Source organism: Plectropomus leopardus, chromosome 8, assembly GCF_026936395.1.
Source record: "Plectropomus leopardus strain MGB_pleo_1.0 chromosome 8, ASM2693639v1, whole genome shotgun sequence".
NCBI lineage: Eukaryota > Metazoa > Chordata > Actinopteri > Perciformes > Serranidae > Plectropomus > Plectropomus leopardus.
In genome coordinates, this window is record NC_142183.1 from 37,262,368 (window position 1) to 37,276,781 (window position 14,414).

General features: G+C 42.9%; 1 pseudogene; it reads left to right on the top strand.

The window, feature by feature from the left end:
• The window catches only part of LOC148189032 (uncharacterized), a 58,167-nt pseudogene extending 46,122 nt beyond the window's left edge, over nucleotides 1-12,045 (top strand).
• Nucleotides 12,046-14,414: the final 2,369 nt, after the last annotated feature.

A 14,414-nucleotide genomic window follows, 5' to 3' on the forward strand; every position in this document is an offset into this window, starting at 1 on the left:
AGCTGATGGGCAGTCAAGTGTAGTTCTTGATCTGAAAGCAGATTGAGAAAAGGAGAAGACAAGAAGCAACGTTTTAGAAAAGATATGTGTTGCGTAGTCTTTTGAATAGAGAGAAAATGAATATCAATCTCATGTCTGTGCATTAACTGAGAAGTCAGGGCATGTTTAGTGTCAGTGAGTTATGGCGCATTTCCACTACATGGTACCACCGCTATTCTACTCTACGCTATTGGTATTGGGTACTTTTCTGGAGGTCATTTTCCGTTAGAAGATAATACCACCTCACTATAGCTGGCCGTCATAGCAACGCCAGGGGACACTGCCATGACATCATGACAAGACTGAACTTGGAGCTGAACCCAAATGCATGACACATGAGATCAAAGTATCAAAAAATAAGTTAATTAAAAGGCAACAAAAGTTTTTCACAGAGGAAAGCAAAATCAAAATCACTCTGAAGAGGTAGGAAAAAGTAACAAAAAAATCAGTCAGATGAGGCAGCAAAAAATTACAACAAAAAATCACTCAGACAAGGAGGCAAAAGTTACAACAAAAAAATCACTCTGACGAAGAATAAACTACTAGCAAAGAGAACAAAAGACCAACAAAGTAACAAACAAAACAAGGTACTTGACCTGAGCAACAAACAAAACATGACTTGACATAGATTTTGAGCATGGAAATGGCACTGGTTCTCTGACTGACAAGACAAGACGAACTAGCACAGGACAAAGGGAGACGCTGACTATATATACACAAGGTAAGGGGCTACAGGTGGAGACAATCAGGGCAGGGCCGACATTCACACTGGCAGGAAAACACACAAAGAGAGGAAGTAAGTCACCTGAAACGAGAGGAGAGTTAGAATTACAAAATAAAACAGGAAATCACGAGACAACATAGACACGACAAAAAGCAAATCAAGATAATTTCCTAGACATGACACGTCAGTTTCAACGTGACACACACATACACACTGGGTTCAAATTACACAGTGGCTTTCATCAGAGCCCCATTTTCCGGTAAACACCACTACTAAAACATGTCACATGCTTAAAGTCAACAACAAGGTTACTGCGAAAAAGATTCTTCTAATACCACTGTAAGCAGTTAACACCACAAGTAACATTACCTCTCTGTCCCTTCTGTCAGATGATGAGGAGTTCAGGTGACTGCGCAGCACTTTTTCATGCACAGATGTCTACAGCAGGAATAGACACAAAAGTTAAATAGTGGAGACAGATGTTCAGAAATGGAATGGAATGAGCGAATAAACACTTCTATTTTTTTTATTTTTTCGGGAACCATTATGTGCAAAAAATACATAATCTGTAACACAAAAGTGAACCATTTTTTAGTGCTCCCCCTGAGCGTCTCGAGGGAGGCTTTCAGGGGATCCGAGCTTCCCTTAGCTTCTCTGTAACTTGAACTATGCATATGCATAGACTCACACTCGCTGAATACGTTCGTTAAGGAACTTTTGCGCCTCCTCAAGCGACCATGGCGTGATCTTTCTGGTTACCATTTTGGGAAAGATAAAAATGATACAAAACTTTGGCTGCTACAATAGCTTTGCTGTTTGCACTGTTCAGGGTATTCTGTGTGTGCCGTGCATTGATGACACACTGACGTTTCTGTCTGACCAATCAGTGGTCTGCAGTGTATTTATGTCATCTTTTTTTGTACCTCTTAGTACCCGCTTGGCTGCTTTTGGAACCCAGGGAGAGCAGGTACTTAAAATGGTGGTACCAGGTACTTTTTCCTCATGGAAAACCAAAAAAAGGTGAGTAGCGTTGCGTAGAGTAGAGCCGGTACCATGTTGTGAAAAAGCGCCATTAGTTACCACTGGAACCAAAGCAGCTACCGTGGCATTGTCTCATGTTTTAAAGACATGTCTGCTGGCAGATCTAACTAATTAATAACACGTCAACAACTTGTAGTTTTAGAGGTGGATAAGTGCTAACTGTTTAGTGGCATGGAACAGCTGGGCACAGAGGATAAGCAGCTTCCTGGAGTCTTCTTGTCACAGTGCGGCCATAAGGTGTGTGACATTGTTCCTGCATAGAGAACAGAAAACCTGTATTCACTGACCACACATTACTGGGCAACCGCCACTGTTGCCGGGGATGCTCCAAAAAAAGTTCACTGATGTTGAAGGTGTGCATGGATGAGTTGTAGTTTGTCAAGCTACCACTTTAAACTATAAATTGTCATTTCAGTTCATGAATGGTTAAACAAACTAAATTTAAAGTGTAAGACAGCTCCAGAGGTGTTGATATGTTTGTTTGTCATTTAGGAGCGAGCTAACCTAGATTTTCCTCCCTGCCTCCAGTCTTTTTTCTTGTCCTGAGAAACATGCTTACTCCAGCTAATTACTGAGAGAAGTTATACTGGACTCATAATGACAATGTATATATTGACGATGTGACTCAATCAAAGCTCTCATAGCATCTTTTTTTGGCTGCAGCAGGCAGTTGTTTTCAAGATTCAAGACATTTTATTTTCATTCTAAAACATGGGGTACGTGAGGGGGAACGAAACTAAGTGCTGCGGTCCAGGTAAAAACAACAACAAAATAGGACACCACTAAAACAGTAGAGGCAAAAGGTAAATATGATGAAATAAAACAATCGACAAATAAGGTACAGAAAACAATACAAATGTAACAGTACAAATAACTTTTAATTAGTATTAGTAAAAATAATTATTATTGCACATAAAAGAGTCTGTTTTTACTGAAAAAGCTGTTTACACAAACACAGCTAGAGACTCGCTGGTCACAATAGTGGAGCATTTAGCAGCTAAAGAGACTGATATTCCAGCATGTCCTCATCCCAACTCATCACATGCTGCTGCTTTGGGTTACTTGTGGTTCCCAAAGTCTCCAAAAGTAGGATGGGAGCCAGAGCCTTCAGCTACCACGCTCCTCTTTTATGGAACCATCTTCCAGTTTCAGTCAGGGAGGCAGACATCGTTTCCACTTTTAAGGATAGACTTAAGACCTTCCTCTTTGATAAAACCTATTATTAGGGCTCATGTTGCCTGGAACAGACCCTAGTTAGGCTGACATAGGTTTAGTCTGCCGGGGAACTTTCTATGATACACTGAGCTTCTGTTTCCTTCTCTTGCTCCCTCCATCTGCAAACACCCTTGTCTTTTTACTGCACTACACTAACTCGGTTGCCTCTCCAGAGCATTCGTGCTCCCTTGTTTCATAGTTTTCCCAGATCTTGGCTGCAATCTTGGCTGCAATCTTGGCTGCACTTGTACTCAGCTGACGCCATCCAGCCGTGTATCATGCAGATGGGAAAGGTGGCTTTCGGCGTCAGGATCTTATGCTGAAGACACTAACAAAGTGTCGGTATTTGATGACTTTGTGATGTGAGTAGGCTGGCTATTCCCACAAGAATTGGTGGAGACCAAAAACAGAGCTAAAATATTGTCCTTACGTTCAGTGGGGATAAATGTAAACACAAATCCCAATAAACAAAAACTTTGCTGTGTAACTACTTGTTGTGTAAATACGCAATGAAAAGGTTGCCCTATAACCTAAAAGCTGATGATATGTCCAATAATCATTTGTACAGGTTTAATGCACAGACATCCGAGTTTTATTGATGTTCTTATCTCACTCATGGATTGACAGCCAGTGGATATTCCCAAAGAAACACTTTCATTGTCTGATTTGTGAAGTGATAATTTCATTTAACAGCACCATATTGATATATGACTGAATGCCTCCCCTTAAAGAATACTATCTTTTTCCTTTTTTTGTCATTCTGCCCCATTCCACTTTATACTGAAGAGACTTTGTGTTCCTGCTGCTCCTGTCCTCATGGCCTGTTTAGTCACCAAGCCCGAGACAGAGAGAAGTAGAGGCTGAGGGAGTGTTGCTCTATCATTGTATCACATTCACTTCAATGGCCAAGAGAATAGAGGCCACAGCGATGGAGCAGGAGCTCTACAGCTGCTTATCCCACGGTGTGTGTGTGTGTGTGTGTGTGTGTGTGTGTGTGTGTGAGAGAGGGCTCAAGAAGGAGAAGACTGCAGCAACATGGATGTATTATAGTGAAATCTGGATACAGCCATGGGGCAGGCCTTGTTCATTCCTATGAGAGCTGCACAGTCAGTGGCGCATGAAGCAGAGAAAAATCTTTTTCAAGGTTTTGAAATGTGTAAAATACCTAGATCTACTGGCCCATAGAGCACAGGTAGTAGAGATTAACAGCAGCGAACGCTGCCGAGCATGGACAAGTGTGGCTGAGCGCTGCTGAGTGGTTAACTTCTGTCAGTGGAGCAACCGACTTCCGGATTAGCGCCTTGGCTAGCTTGAATGGCGGCTTAAAACATTTTTACTTGCAGCTCTTTTAGATTTCCGAATAATATCGAACTGGATGGTTTACATCTAGATAGGGATAGAAGATGTTTCGCAGGGGTTTTGATGCTTACAAAAAAATGTACTGATTTACAGACATCTCTTTCCCCATTTTAATCAATGGGGAAAAGTCTTTCTGGGCCAGTGTCATCACGTGACCGACTCAAACGGTGTAATTCCACTTTCGGCCATTATGTAAATTTTGCATCAATGCATGGCACACTTCCTAGGAGCTTGTGCAGCAAGAGAACAAGAGGGTAGGAAGTAAGAAATGCAAGACTAGCAAGTGTGTGTGTTTAAGTGGGAGGAGTGTGTGTGTGTGTGTGTGTGTGTGTGTGTGTGTGTGTGTGTGTGCGTGCACACTTGTGTGTATGTAAGTAAAGCAGATTGATGTAACCGAGGGGTTCTGTCCATCACTCATGTTGCCTGCTCTCCTCTGCAGGGTATTGCTTTCTCTCTTTCTCTCTCTCACACAAACACATACACACACTGAACCTCAGCACTTTTCCTATTGGCCATTCCCCAGACTATACATCAACTCGCTATGGAAGTATCCCCAAGACCCCACGAGTTACAGAGCTGTCACACACACACACACACATACGCACGCACGCACGCGCACACACACACACACACACACACACACAGGAGCATCATAAAGCTGCTATCCATCAACCAAGCCACCACCAATCCTGAGTTCCACTACTAACATGCTGAAGATGACTAGCATGTGTGTGTGTGTGTGTGTGTGCGCGTATGTTTGTGTGTGTGTGTGTGTGTGTGTGTGTGTGTGTGTCACAATTTATCACCCCTAGCAGCCAGCATATCACAGTTGTCCACAATATACTTGCTACTGAGGAATTAACGTGACTTAGTGAGTTTTGCTTGTTTGCATTTGTGTTTGTGTACAAAGGATCTGCACAATCTGAATAAAAGTTAGTCCCAAAACAAACACACACATATAAACACACACACGCTGAGGTGCACAAAGGCTAAAGTTTTTTCCCAAATCTTTCTCTGCAGTTAGAATTGAATCTCAAACACACACACACGAACACGCACACACGCACACACACACACACACACTGCTGTCAAGGCCATTTCACACAGATTGCCATGGGATAGGAGAGTTATTACCGTGAAGCAGCCCAGGAGAGGCTTGACACTGAATGTGATGAAGGGCCCAGCAGAGGTTACAGATGCTGTACACTGTGTTTACCCTCAGAGAGCCGTGTCACTGAACTGCTGTGTTTAAATGTATTTTGCTTATATGAGCCTTTCTCTTACTCTAGCACACACTTTGACAGCCATATTGGAGGCTCATAGCTTCTGGGCAGCAGTGGCTGAGTACAGCTGAATGCGTTCAGCCATTCTTAACATAAACATTATATGTGGATCATTGAGTATGGGAACTTACTGTTAGTTTACTTATTGTTAGTTTCTCATGTCATAAGCTAACAAGTTTTGTTGCATAGCATATAAAGTTCTGACTACACAGAGTATTCTATTATCAGTATTGTGTAGAGATACAGCATTGTTCATAGGACACATTTTTGGTGGATTTGGGTATTTTCAGGTATTTTATATATGATAATCAGAAAAAAGGAAGACAACCCTTTTAAAAACCCTTTCAGTGTTAGCTGAATACTGCCGAAGACTAAAGGCCCTACTTTACATTAAGCACTGAGCGGCTGTGGCTCAGGGTCACCCTTTGATCGGAATGTCGATGGTTTGTTCCCAAGCAGTCATGTCTTAAACTCTAAGCGTGTCCCAATGTCCCTCCTCAACATCCTCCATCACTTGACCCGGAAATTGATCAAGACCGATGGACATAAGGACATCCCAACTTCTCAAATGCACTGGCAGGAGTCGGGGAGTTGAGGAAGGAGAAGTCCCTCGGAGTAGAGGGAAGCAAGAATACAAGAGAGCAGCCTACGTTGAAGTGTCATCGCCACCCCGGTATAAACACCCTAATTTCAAATTAGTTTGTTCCTTTTATTCATGTAATGTATATTGGGTTTGTGTGACTGTTCCTCACTACACGACGCTGCCAGATTGAGTTTAGTGCTACCATTTAAATATATGAAGCCGTCTTATTGACTCAGACAGGGGAATTGATCACTTTAAGGATCAAAGATCAACACAATGGACATGTGAAAGGGTTTTAAACACAGGGCTATGACACTGAAAACTTGAAAAGCAACAAAGCCAAAGTCTGAACATGAAACATGTTATCTTACATGAATTGAAATGGAACACATGAACAGTATATGAGCATTACAAAATGAAATAATGGTCTGGAGTCTTGTAGGGGTTCAGTAGGCTACTTGAGCACAGACATTTTATTTTGAAATCACATTTTTTTAATACACTCAAGATCCATGTGCCAAAAGAGAATAATAACAACAGACCTAAATCACAAATAATCATGGTCCTGTAACTCTTCAGGCTGGCCAGTTGGAGCAGACAGTTGGGCGAGAAAAATCTGTCTCGCCAGCCCTTTCTGCAGTTCTCCCTCCCTTACTAGACGTGCTCGAGGCACACAGACGTCAACATCATTAACTGGATTCAGGATGTCCCCCGCTGTCCAGTGGGGGCAAAAGTGTGCCTCTCTTCCACAGTCTTGAAGAGCAGACACCTCCAGCATGCCTTCAGCATTCCTAAGGCCTACTCGATGATGGTCTGAGCTTTTGAATGGTGGCAGTTAAAGTGGCCAAGTGGTGTGTTTGCCAGCCTGGCTCAGTTGGCTAATCCTTCTCTCAGCAGTGTCAACTTTGGTCTGTTGAACATCCGCTCCCTCACAAGCAATAGACATCTCGTCCAGGATATCCTTACGGACCACAAGCTTGACTTTCTTTGTTTAACTGAGACTTGGCAACTTCCTGGTGACTTTTCCCAACTTAATGACTCTACCCCTCCGGGGTTTATTCACATTTGCAAACCTTGCGGCTCAGGTCGCTAACTAACAGGTATTGTGACATCTTTACAAACTTAGCTAAATCATGAAAAGCTGAGACACAAATGTTTCAAGTGATATGGAAGATTTATTTTTTCACTTTGTCAGAGGTATGCTACTGCCACCTATAGATTTGCTGACTTTATGCCAAGCTACATGGAATGCTAACCAGTATCAAATCAGTCAATCAATCAATGGATGTACAGATGAGAAAATGGTATCTAAATATATTGTATACATTTGGGTTAGTCAGAAAAACATTTTGTTCAAAACACCCAAGGATTCCTTTGTATTACTTGAAGAATGTATGTATCTTTTCAAAGTCACCATCTGTAAAGTGCCAACTTTGTGATCACAGAGGGGGTAACGATCCAGAAGTTGACTCAGTTCAATCACACAAACATCCCTTGGAGAAGGATCCAACGCGAAGGATCTATAGTGTTCTCTGTACCATGAGCTTATTTTCTTTACTATGAAGACAAGTCCATCTTTCAAAACACACATCTGTACAATTTCGGCAAAGTCTGGCAGTCCACCCACAAATCCATGCATTGTTGTCATGCCACTTCTGAAGTTGATGCCATTAACAGATACATTGTGTGCTAGATTAACAACAGTAAGATCAGGGTACTTCTGATGGAGGCTAACTGCTACCTCCTCTTTAAGGACATCAAGAGGGACTGTTGAGACTTGTGCAACCTCGAGAGAGTTTTTTTCACAGCTTGATGAAAACATACTATGGCCAATCATGGGCTGATGTTTAGTGACCAAAGACAGTGTTATGTTTTTAAAACAGTTGGTATGCCTCACAACTTGTTTAAAATAACTGTGCTTTGATTTAAACCTCAGATTCCAGAAAGAAACAAGTGGACCAAAGAGAAGGATCAGTGCTGGATAATGTTCCAAATAGTGGTGCTTTGGTAACAGTTTTCTTTCTGGGAAAAGTGTGCAATACCTGTATCTGTGCGCTGATATTTTAGTCTCCAAGTATGCAATTGACTCATTGGTATGTACAGGGCAAACAACAAGATCTGCAATATCCTTCAAATCTAAAATTAGCTGCCAAGCTGGTTTGTCTTCTGGAATTATTTTTCCAACAATCAGTGGTATTAGTCTTAAGAAACACCAATTCTCGTGTGAGTTGCCACCAATATTTTTTTTTAATTTGGAAGTCACATGGCAATAACTGAGGCCGATTGGTTTTATCCCCCCACTTGTATGGGAAAGTCTGAATTAGATCATTTAAATGATAAAAAGTGAAGTACTTTTTGGCCAACAACAATCCAAAGCATTCAGCAAGCTCAACAGGTACTATCCCCTCAAAAAGGTCATGTGCCAGATCTGGGGGAAACCTGCTGTAACCTCAAAAAACGAAAGGCTCTCAGTTAAAGCACATGTAGTTTTGACTCCAAAACAAGGCTTACCTTGTTCACGTGCACTTGCTACGTGTGCATAATGTAGCTCTTTAGTTCTGAGACTGAAGCCACCCTCTTTGACATCCTGTGTGTAACGGGTGAGTGTTGGACCCAGATGCAGTACTCTGATGCTCAGGGACGGTTGGTAATAAACTTTATTTAACCTAACACAATCAAAGTCAATATTGCTCAGAGTCAACGGTGTGGAAAGTTCGTTCTTCAGGCTGAGAGCCCAAACACAGTCTTTGGGAATCCCACGAAGAGAAGACACGAACCTTGCAGTTGCTGCAGCTGGAGAGCAGGAAGCCCCGTAGCCCGTCGAGCCGACAACACGTGGTGAATGAGCGTCGTCGGTTGAGCACAGGGATAGTCGAGGGCAGGCAGGAGTTCCATAACCGTGAAAGCAGTCCATGAAGGCAGCAGCACCGATGAGGAGAGAGCAGATGGATTGTCGAAGCCAGGCGGAGGAGACGTAACCAGGAGAGCAGTCAGGATTCCAAAGCGCCGAAGCAGAGCACGTGGTCAGGGACGGAAGGCAGGTAGGTACACGAGGAATCAGGCGAGGAGGGATTGTCGGGGACAGGCAGAGTCGGCGTCGGAAGATCTGGCAGAATAACGCTGGAGAGTCTCACATAATGCTGAAGAACAATCTGGCAGAGAGTGAGTGTGCTGGAGTGGCTTATATGCATGGATGATTGGTGATCAGTTGCAGCTGTGAGGTGAGCAGGCTGAGGAGGTGGGCGTGGTTTGCAGGTGGAGTGAGCAGAGGGAGGGTGAGTGGAAAAGTACTGGCAGCAGAGAAGGAGGAGGAGGCAGGCAGGTAGGTATACACCATGACACTGTGACTGAATTTCACCGCGTGTAGCAGTACAAAACCAACAAAATCTCCAGAAAAACTCTCCACGAACCCAGCTAATCCATGCGCTCCAAGGTTGTCGGCAACTACACACAGAACAGTACCTCTGATGAATGTTCCTAGTGTAACGGGTGGGGTGTGGACCCAGATGCAGTACACCGGCAAACAGGATTAGTTGGTAACGACGTTTATTTAAACCAACACAGGCAAGGCACGAATCAAAGTGAAGCAGTACTGAATAGTGTTCGTTCTTCGAGCGGAACGCCCAAACACAGTCTCTGGGGAATGGACGGTGGGAAGAGATGAAGCTTACTGCAAACGACGTCAGCGAGGAGGAAACCCCGTAGTCCGATGAGTCGGCGGCACGTGTGGAGGTACCGTCGAGGAGAGAGCGGAAGAGTGGTCGGGGACAGGCGGAGGTTTCATAGCCAGCTGAGCAGTCCATTAATGCAGCAGTACCGACAGGGATCAGGCAGGAGAATCGTCGGGGCCAGGCGAAGGAGTCGTTACCAGTGGAGCAGATCAATTCCAGAAACGCTGAAGCAGAACTCGTGGTCGGGGACAGAAGGCAGGTAGGTTTACCGGGGATCAGGCGAGGAGAGCAGGTCGGGGACAGGCAGAGTCGGCTTCGTGAGTTCAGGCAGAAGAACGCTGGAAAGTCTTGCATAATGCGGTAGAACAATCTGGTGACGAGTGTGTGTGCTGAAGAGGCTTATATACTGGACTGATTGCTGATGAGCTGCAGCTGAGAGGTGAGTGAGTCGAGCTGGCAAAGGAGGTGGGCGTGGCTAGCAGGTAGAGAGGGTGAGTGGAAAAGTACTGGCAGAGAGGCAGGAGGTGGATGAGAGGCAGGAACCGTGACACCTAGATGATCAATGAAAATCCCCTGTTGCTCTAATGTGACAAGATCACACAGAAAAGGCTAAAATATTTCTTTATAGCCAAATGTTTTCACATCTTCACTTTTACAAAGCAATGCAAGATAAATTGAGTTCCGTGATGACTGACAGACTGGCAGCAAGTTCCCTAAAATCCAATAAACTCCACAAAGTTTATGCTTTTTTCGTGACATCCCTAAAGGATTACAAATGTCAAAGTCATCTATGTAAAGGTACAATGACAGTCTTAATTCCTCACCTGCAAGAAACCAGTTATTTTTAAAGTGACAACCATCTTGATAACATCTATACTCCCCATGTACTGAATGCTGGTCTGAATGACTATCAACAACTTTATTAAGAATATCTTTCTGTTTGAGTAACTGCTCTAAGGTTTTAAGAACAGGAATATACTGGAAGGTTCGTCTTGTTTTTGAGTCAAGAATGTAACCTACTGGATCGACAGTGTCAAAATTTTCTTTGTAATACTTGTTGCGGCCTTCGACACCATTTCTCACCCCATCCTCCTCAACAGACTCTCTTCCATAGGCATCACTAACACCCCCCTGCACTGGTTTCCCTCCTACCTCACAGGCCGCACTCAGTTCATCCAGCTCAAATCCTTTACTTCCCAGACCTCCCCCGTCTCCTCTGGTGTGCCCCAGGGCTCTGTCCTGGGGCCTCTTCTCTTCATGATCTATCTCCTCCCACTTGACAATATTTTCCGTAAATTTGGTATCAATTTTCACTGCTTCGTGGATGACACCCAGATCTATCTGTCCGGTAAACCAAACTCCACTCTTCCACCCTCCTCCCTCACCCTCTGCCTCTCAGAGATTAAATCCTGGTTCACCTCTAACTTTCTTAAACGTAACAATGATAAAACAGAAGTTCTTCTGATTGGAACTAAATCCACCCTATCCAAAACTGACAGTTTCTCGCTCAGTACTGATAGCTCCACAGTGTCCCTCTCCCATCAGGTTAAGAGTCTGGGTGTCATCCTCGACAGCTCACTTTTTCCACTCGCACATTAATAACATAACCCGGTCTGCATATTTCCATTTACGCCATATAAATCATCTCCATCCCTCTCTCACCCCTCACTCCGCTGCTATCCTGGTCCATAGCCTCGTCACCTGCCTTGACTACTGTAATTCACTCCTTTTCGGTGTCCCTCATAAGTCCCTCCATAAACTTAAACTGGTCCAAAACTCTGCAGCCCGCATCATCACCAGGACTCCCTCCTCCCACCATATTACCCCCTTCCTCCAAAAGCTTCACTGGCTCCTGGTCAAATATAGAATCTCTTTCAAAATCCTGCTATATACATTTAAGGCCATCCATAACCTCAGCCCCCAATATCTTTCTGATCTCATTTGCATTGCAACCCCCTCAGGTCTTCCTTCTCCCTCCACCTCATAGTGCCCTCTGAGCGTTTCAGTACCACGGGGAGCAGAGCTTGCAGTCGCTCTGCTCCCCAACTCTGGAATTCACTCCCACCAGAGATCAGAAACATTGATTCATTACACATGTTCAAAGCCAGACTCAAAACCCACTTAATATGAGACACTTGGGTAATAAATTACTTTTAATCAATGATTTTATAACCTCTATTAGCTTGATTTTATGTTTTTAACTGATATTTGGTTGGACAACAAAAATGGAAATGCTGCTCTTATTGAATCCACCCCAGCAAATTTAGGTTTGAGTTTGAAGCATGACAAAACAAAAAAGGAGGTGGTGTCTGTGCCTTTTTCAGAGACAGATTTCTTGGTAAGAAGCTCTCATTTGGTGAGTTTTTATCTTTTGAATATATGCAATTGAAAATGGAAGTGAAATTCTCTCCATGTATCTTTTATACAGTGATTTACAGCTACACCAAAATACTCTCAAAATTTTCTTGATGATTTTACTGAGATGCTTTAAATTATTTGCACAGACTGTGTAGTCATCACTGGTGATTTTAATATACACGTGGATAATGTCTGCGAGAAAAATGCGTTACAACTTTCTGCAATACCTGAAACATTTGATCTTTGTCAGAGGACACACTCTAGATCTAGTCATCACTAGAGGTGTTAATATTTCAAATGTCACTGTGCTGGATTTGCTCTGTCAGACCATTTATGTGTAATTTTTGATCTGTTAGTAACTCCTAAAACTTTTCAAGAAATCCATCAAATTTAAAACTGACACAATCTCAAACCATGTTGATGATCTCTTGAACTCCTGCACTGCTGACATTGCAAATGTAATGACGCCATTGCTCCTGTTAAGGTGAACTTAATAAGTAAAAGGCACCGGTGAGAAACACTCCTTCTGTAACAGTCCAGAAAAGGGAGTGCCGGAAAGGAGAATGAAAATGGCGTAAGTCAAAGCTTTACGTTCATTTTGGTATCTATAAAGAAAATGTATGCATTTATAATTTGACCTTGAGAAGTGCAAGGCAGTCATTTTTCTCTGAGATCGTCAACAGAAACAGTAACAATTCACATGTGTTATTTGCTACCATGGACAGATTAACTAACCCTCCTGTTCCAATATCTCCAGAACTAGTTTCCACCAGCAAATGTAACGAGTTTGCAGACTTTTTTAATATTAAGATTCAAGGCATCAGACTTGCAATTAACTCTTCAATGCCAAAGAATAATGTGCCATCACTGCAGACTTTCCAAGGTAACTTACTAAGTATGGAACAACTTAAGGCCATCAGTGACAAATCACTAGAAGAAATTATCTCCAGTCTCAGTTCCTCCCCCTGCTGCCTTGATGTTTTACCCACTAGCTTCCTTAAAACTGTTCTGAGCAATCTGGTAAAACAACTCACTCTTATAGTTCATCTGACTCTCCAGTATGGCTCTTTTCCAAATGCTTTGAAAACTGAAGTCATCAAGCCTCTCCTAAAGAAGAGCAGCCTGGATGCCATTTTTCAATTAAGTTAATGAAAAAGTTGTCCACCAGCAACTTAGCAGCTTTTTAAAACTAAACAATTGCTATGATAACTTTCAGTCAGGTTTTCGGTCCCGTCACAGCACTGAGACTGCACTCATAAAGGTAATAAATGACATCTGCCTTAACACCGATTCCAGCAAAGTCTCTATTTTAGTGCTCCTGGATCTAAGTGCTGCCTTTGACGCAGTGGACCACACAATTTTTTTAGAAAGACTAGAAAACTGGGTCGGACTCTCTGGCACTGTCCTTATATGGTTCAAGTCATACCTTCATGACAGGAAGTACTTTGTCTCAATAGGAAACTGTAAGTCAGAGAAGATGACTATGACATGTTGGGTCCCACAGGGGTCCATTTTGGTACCCCTCTTGTTTAATCTCTATATGCTTCCATTAGGCCAGATTATGCAAAATAACAAAGTAGCCTACCACAATTATGCAGATGACACACAGATATACATATCACTTTCACCAGGTGATTATGAAGGTGTAGAACATCTGTGTCACTGTATTGAGCAAATCAATGATTGGATGCATCAAATTTTTTTCCAACTCAATAGAGATAAGACCGATATCATTGTCTTTGGGCCACGGAAAGAAAGGCAGAGTGTCCGCTCTCACCTTGAATCCTCATAATTCAGAGTCAAGCAAAAAGCAAAAAACCTCAGGGTTATCCTGGACTCTGATTTAAATTTCCAAAGTCACATCAAATCAGTAACTTCATCTGCCTACTATCATTTAAAAACATTGCCAGAGTCAGAGGAATAATGTCACAGCAAGATCTTGAAAGCCTCACCATGTCTTTATTTCCAGAAGGTTAGATTACTGCAACGGTCTGTTTGTAGGGCTTTCAAAACAAGCTGTTCGGCAACCTCAGCTTATTCAGAATGCTGCTGCGAGGGTCCTGACAAAACCTAGGAAATATGACCACATTACTCCAGCCCTGAAATCCTTACACTGGCTACCTGTCACTGCTTGTCTATAA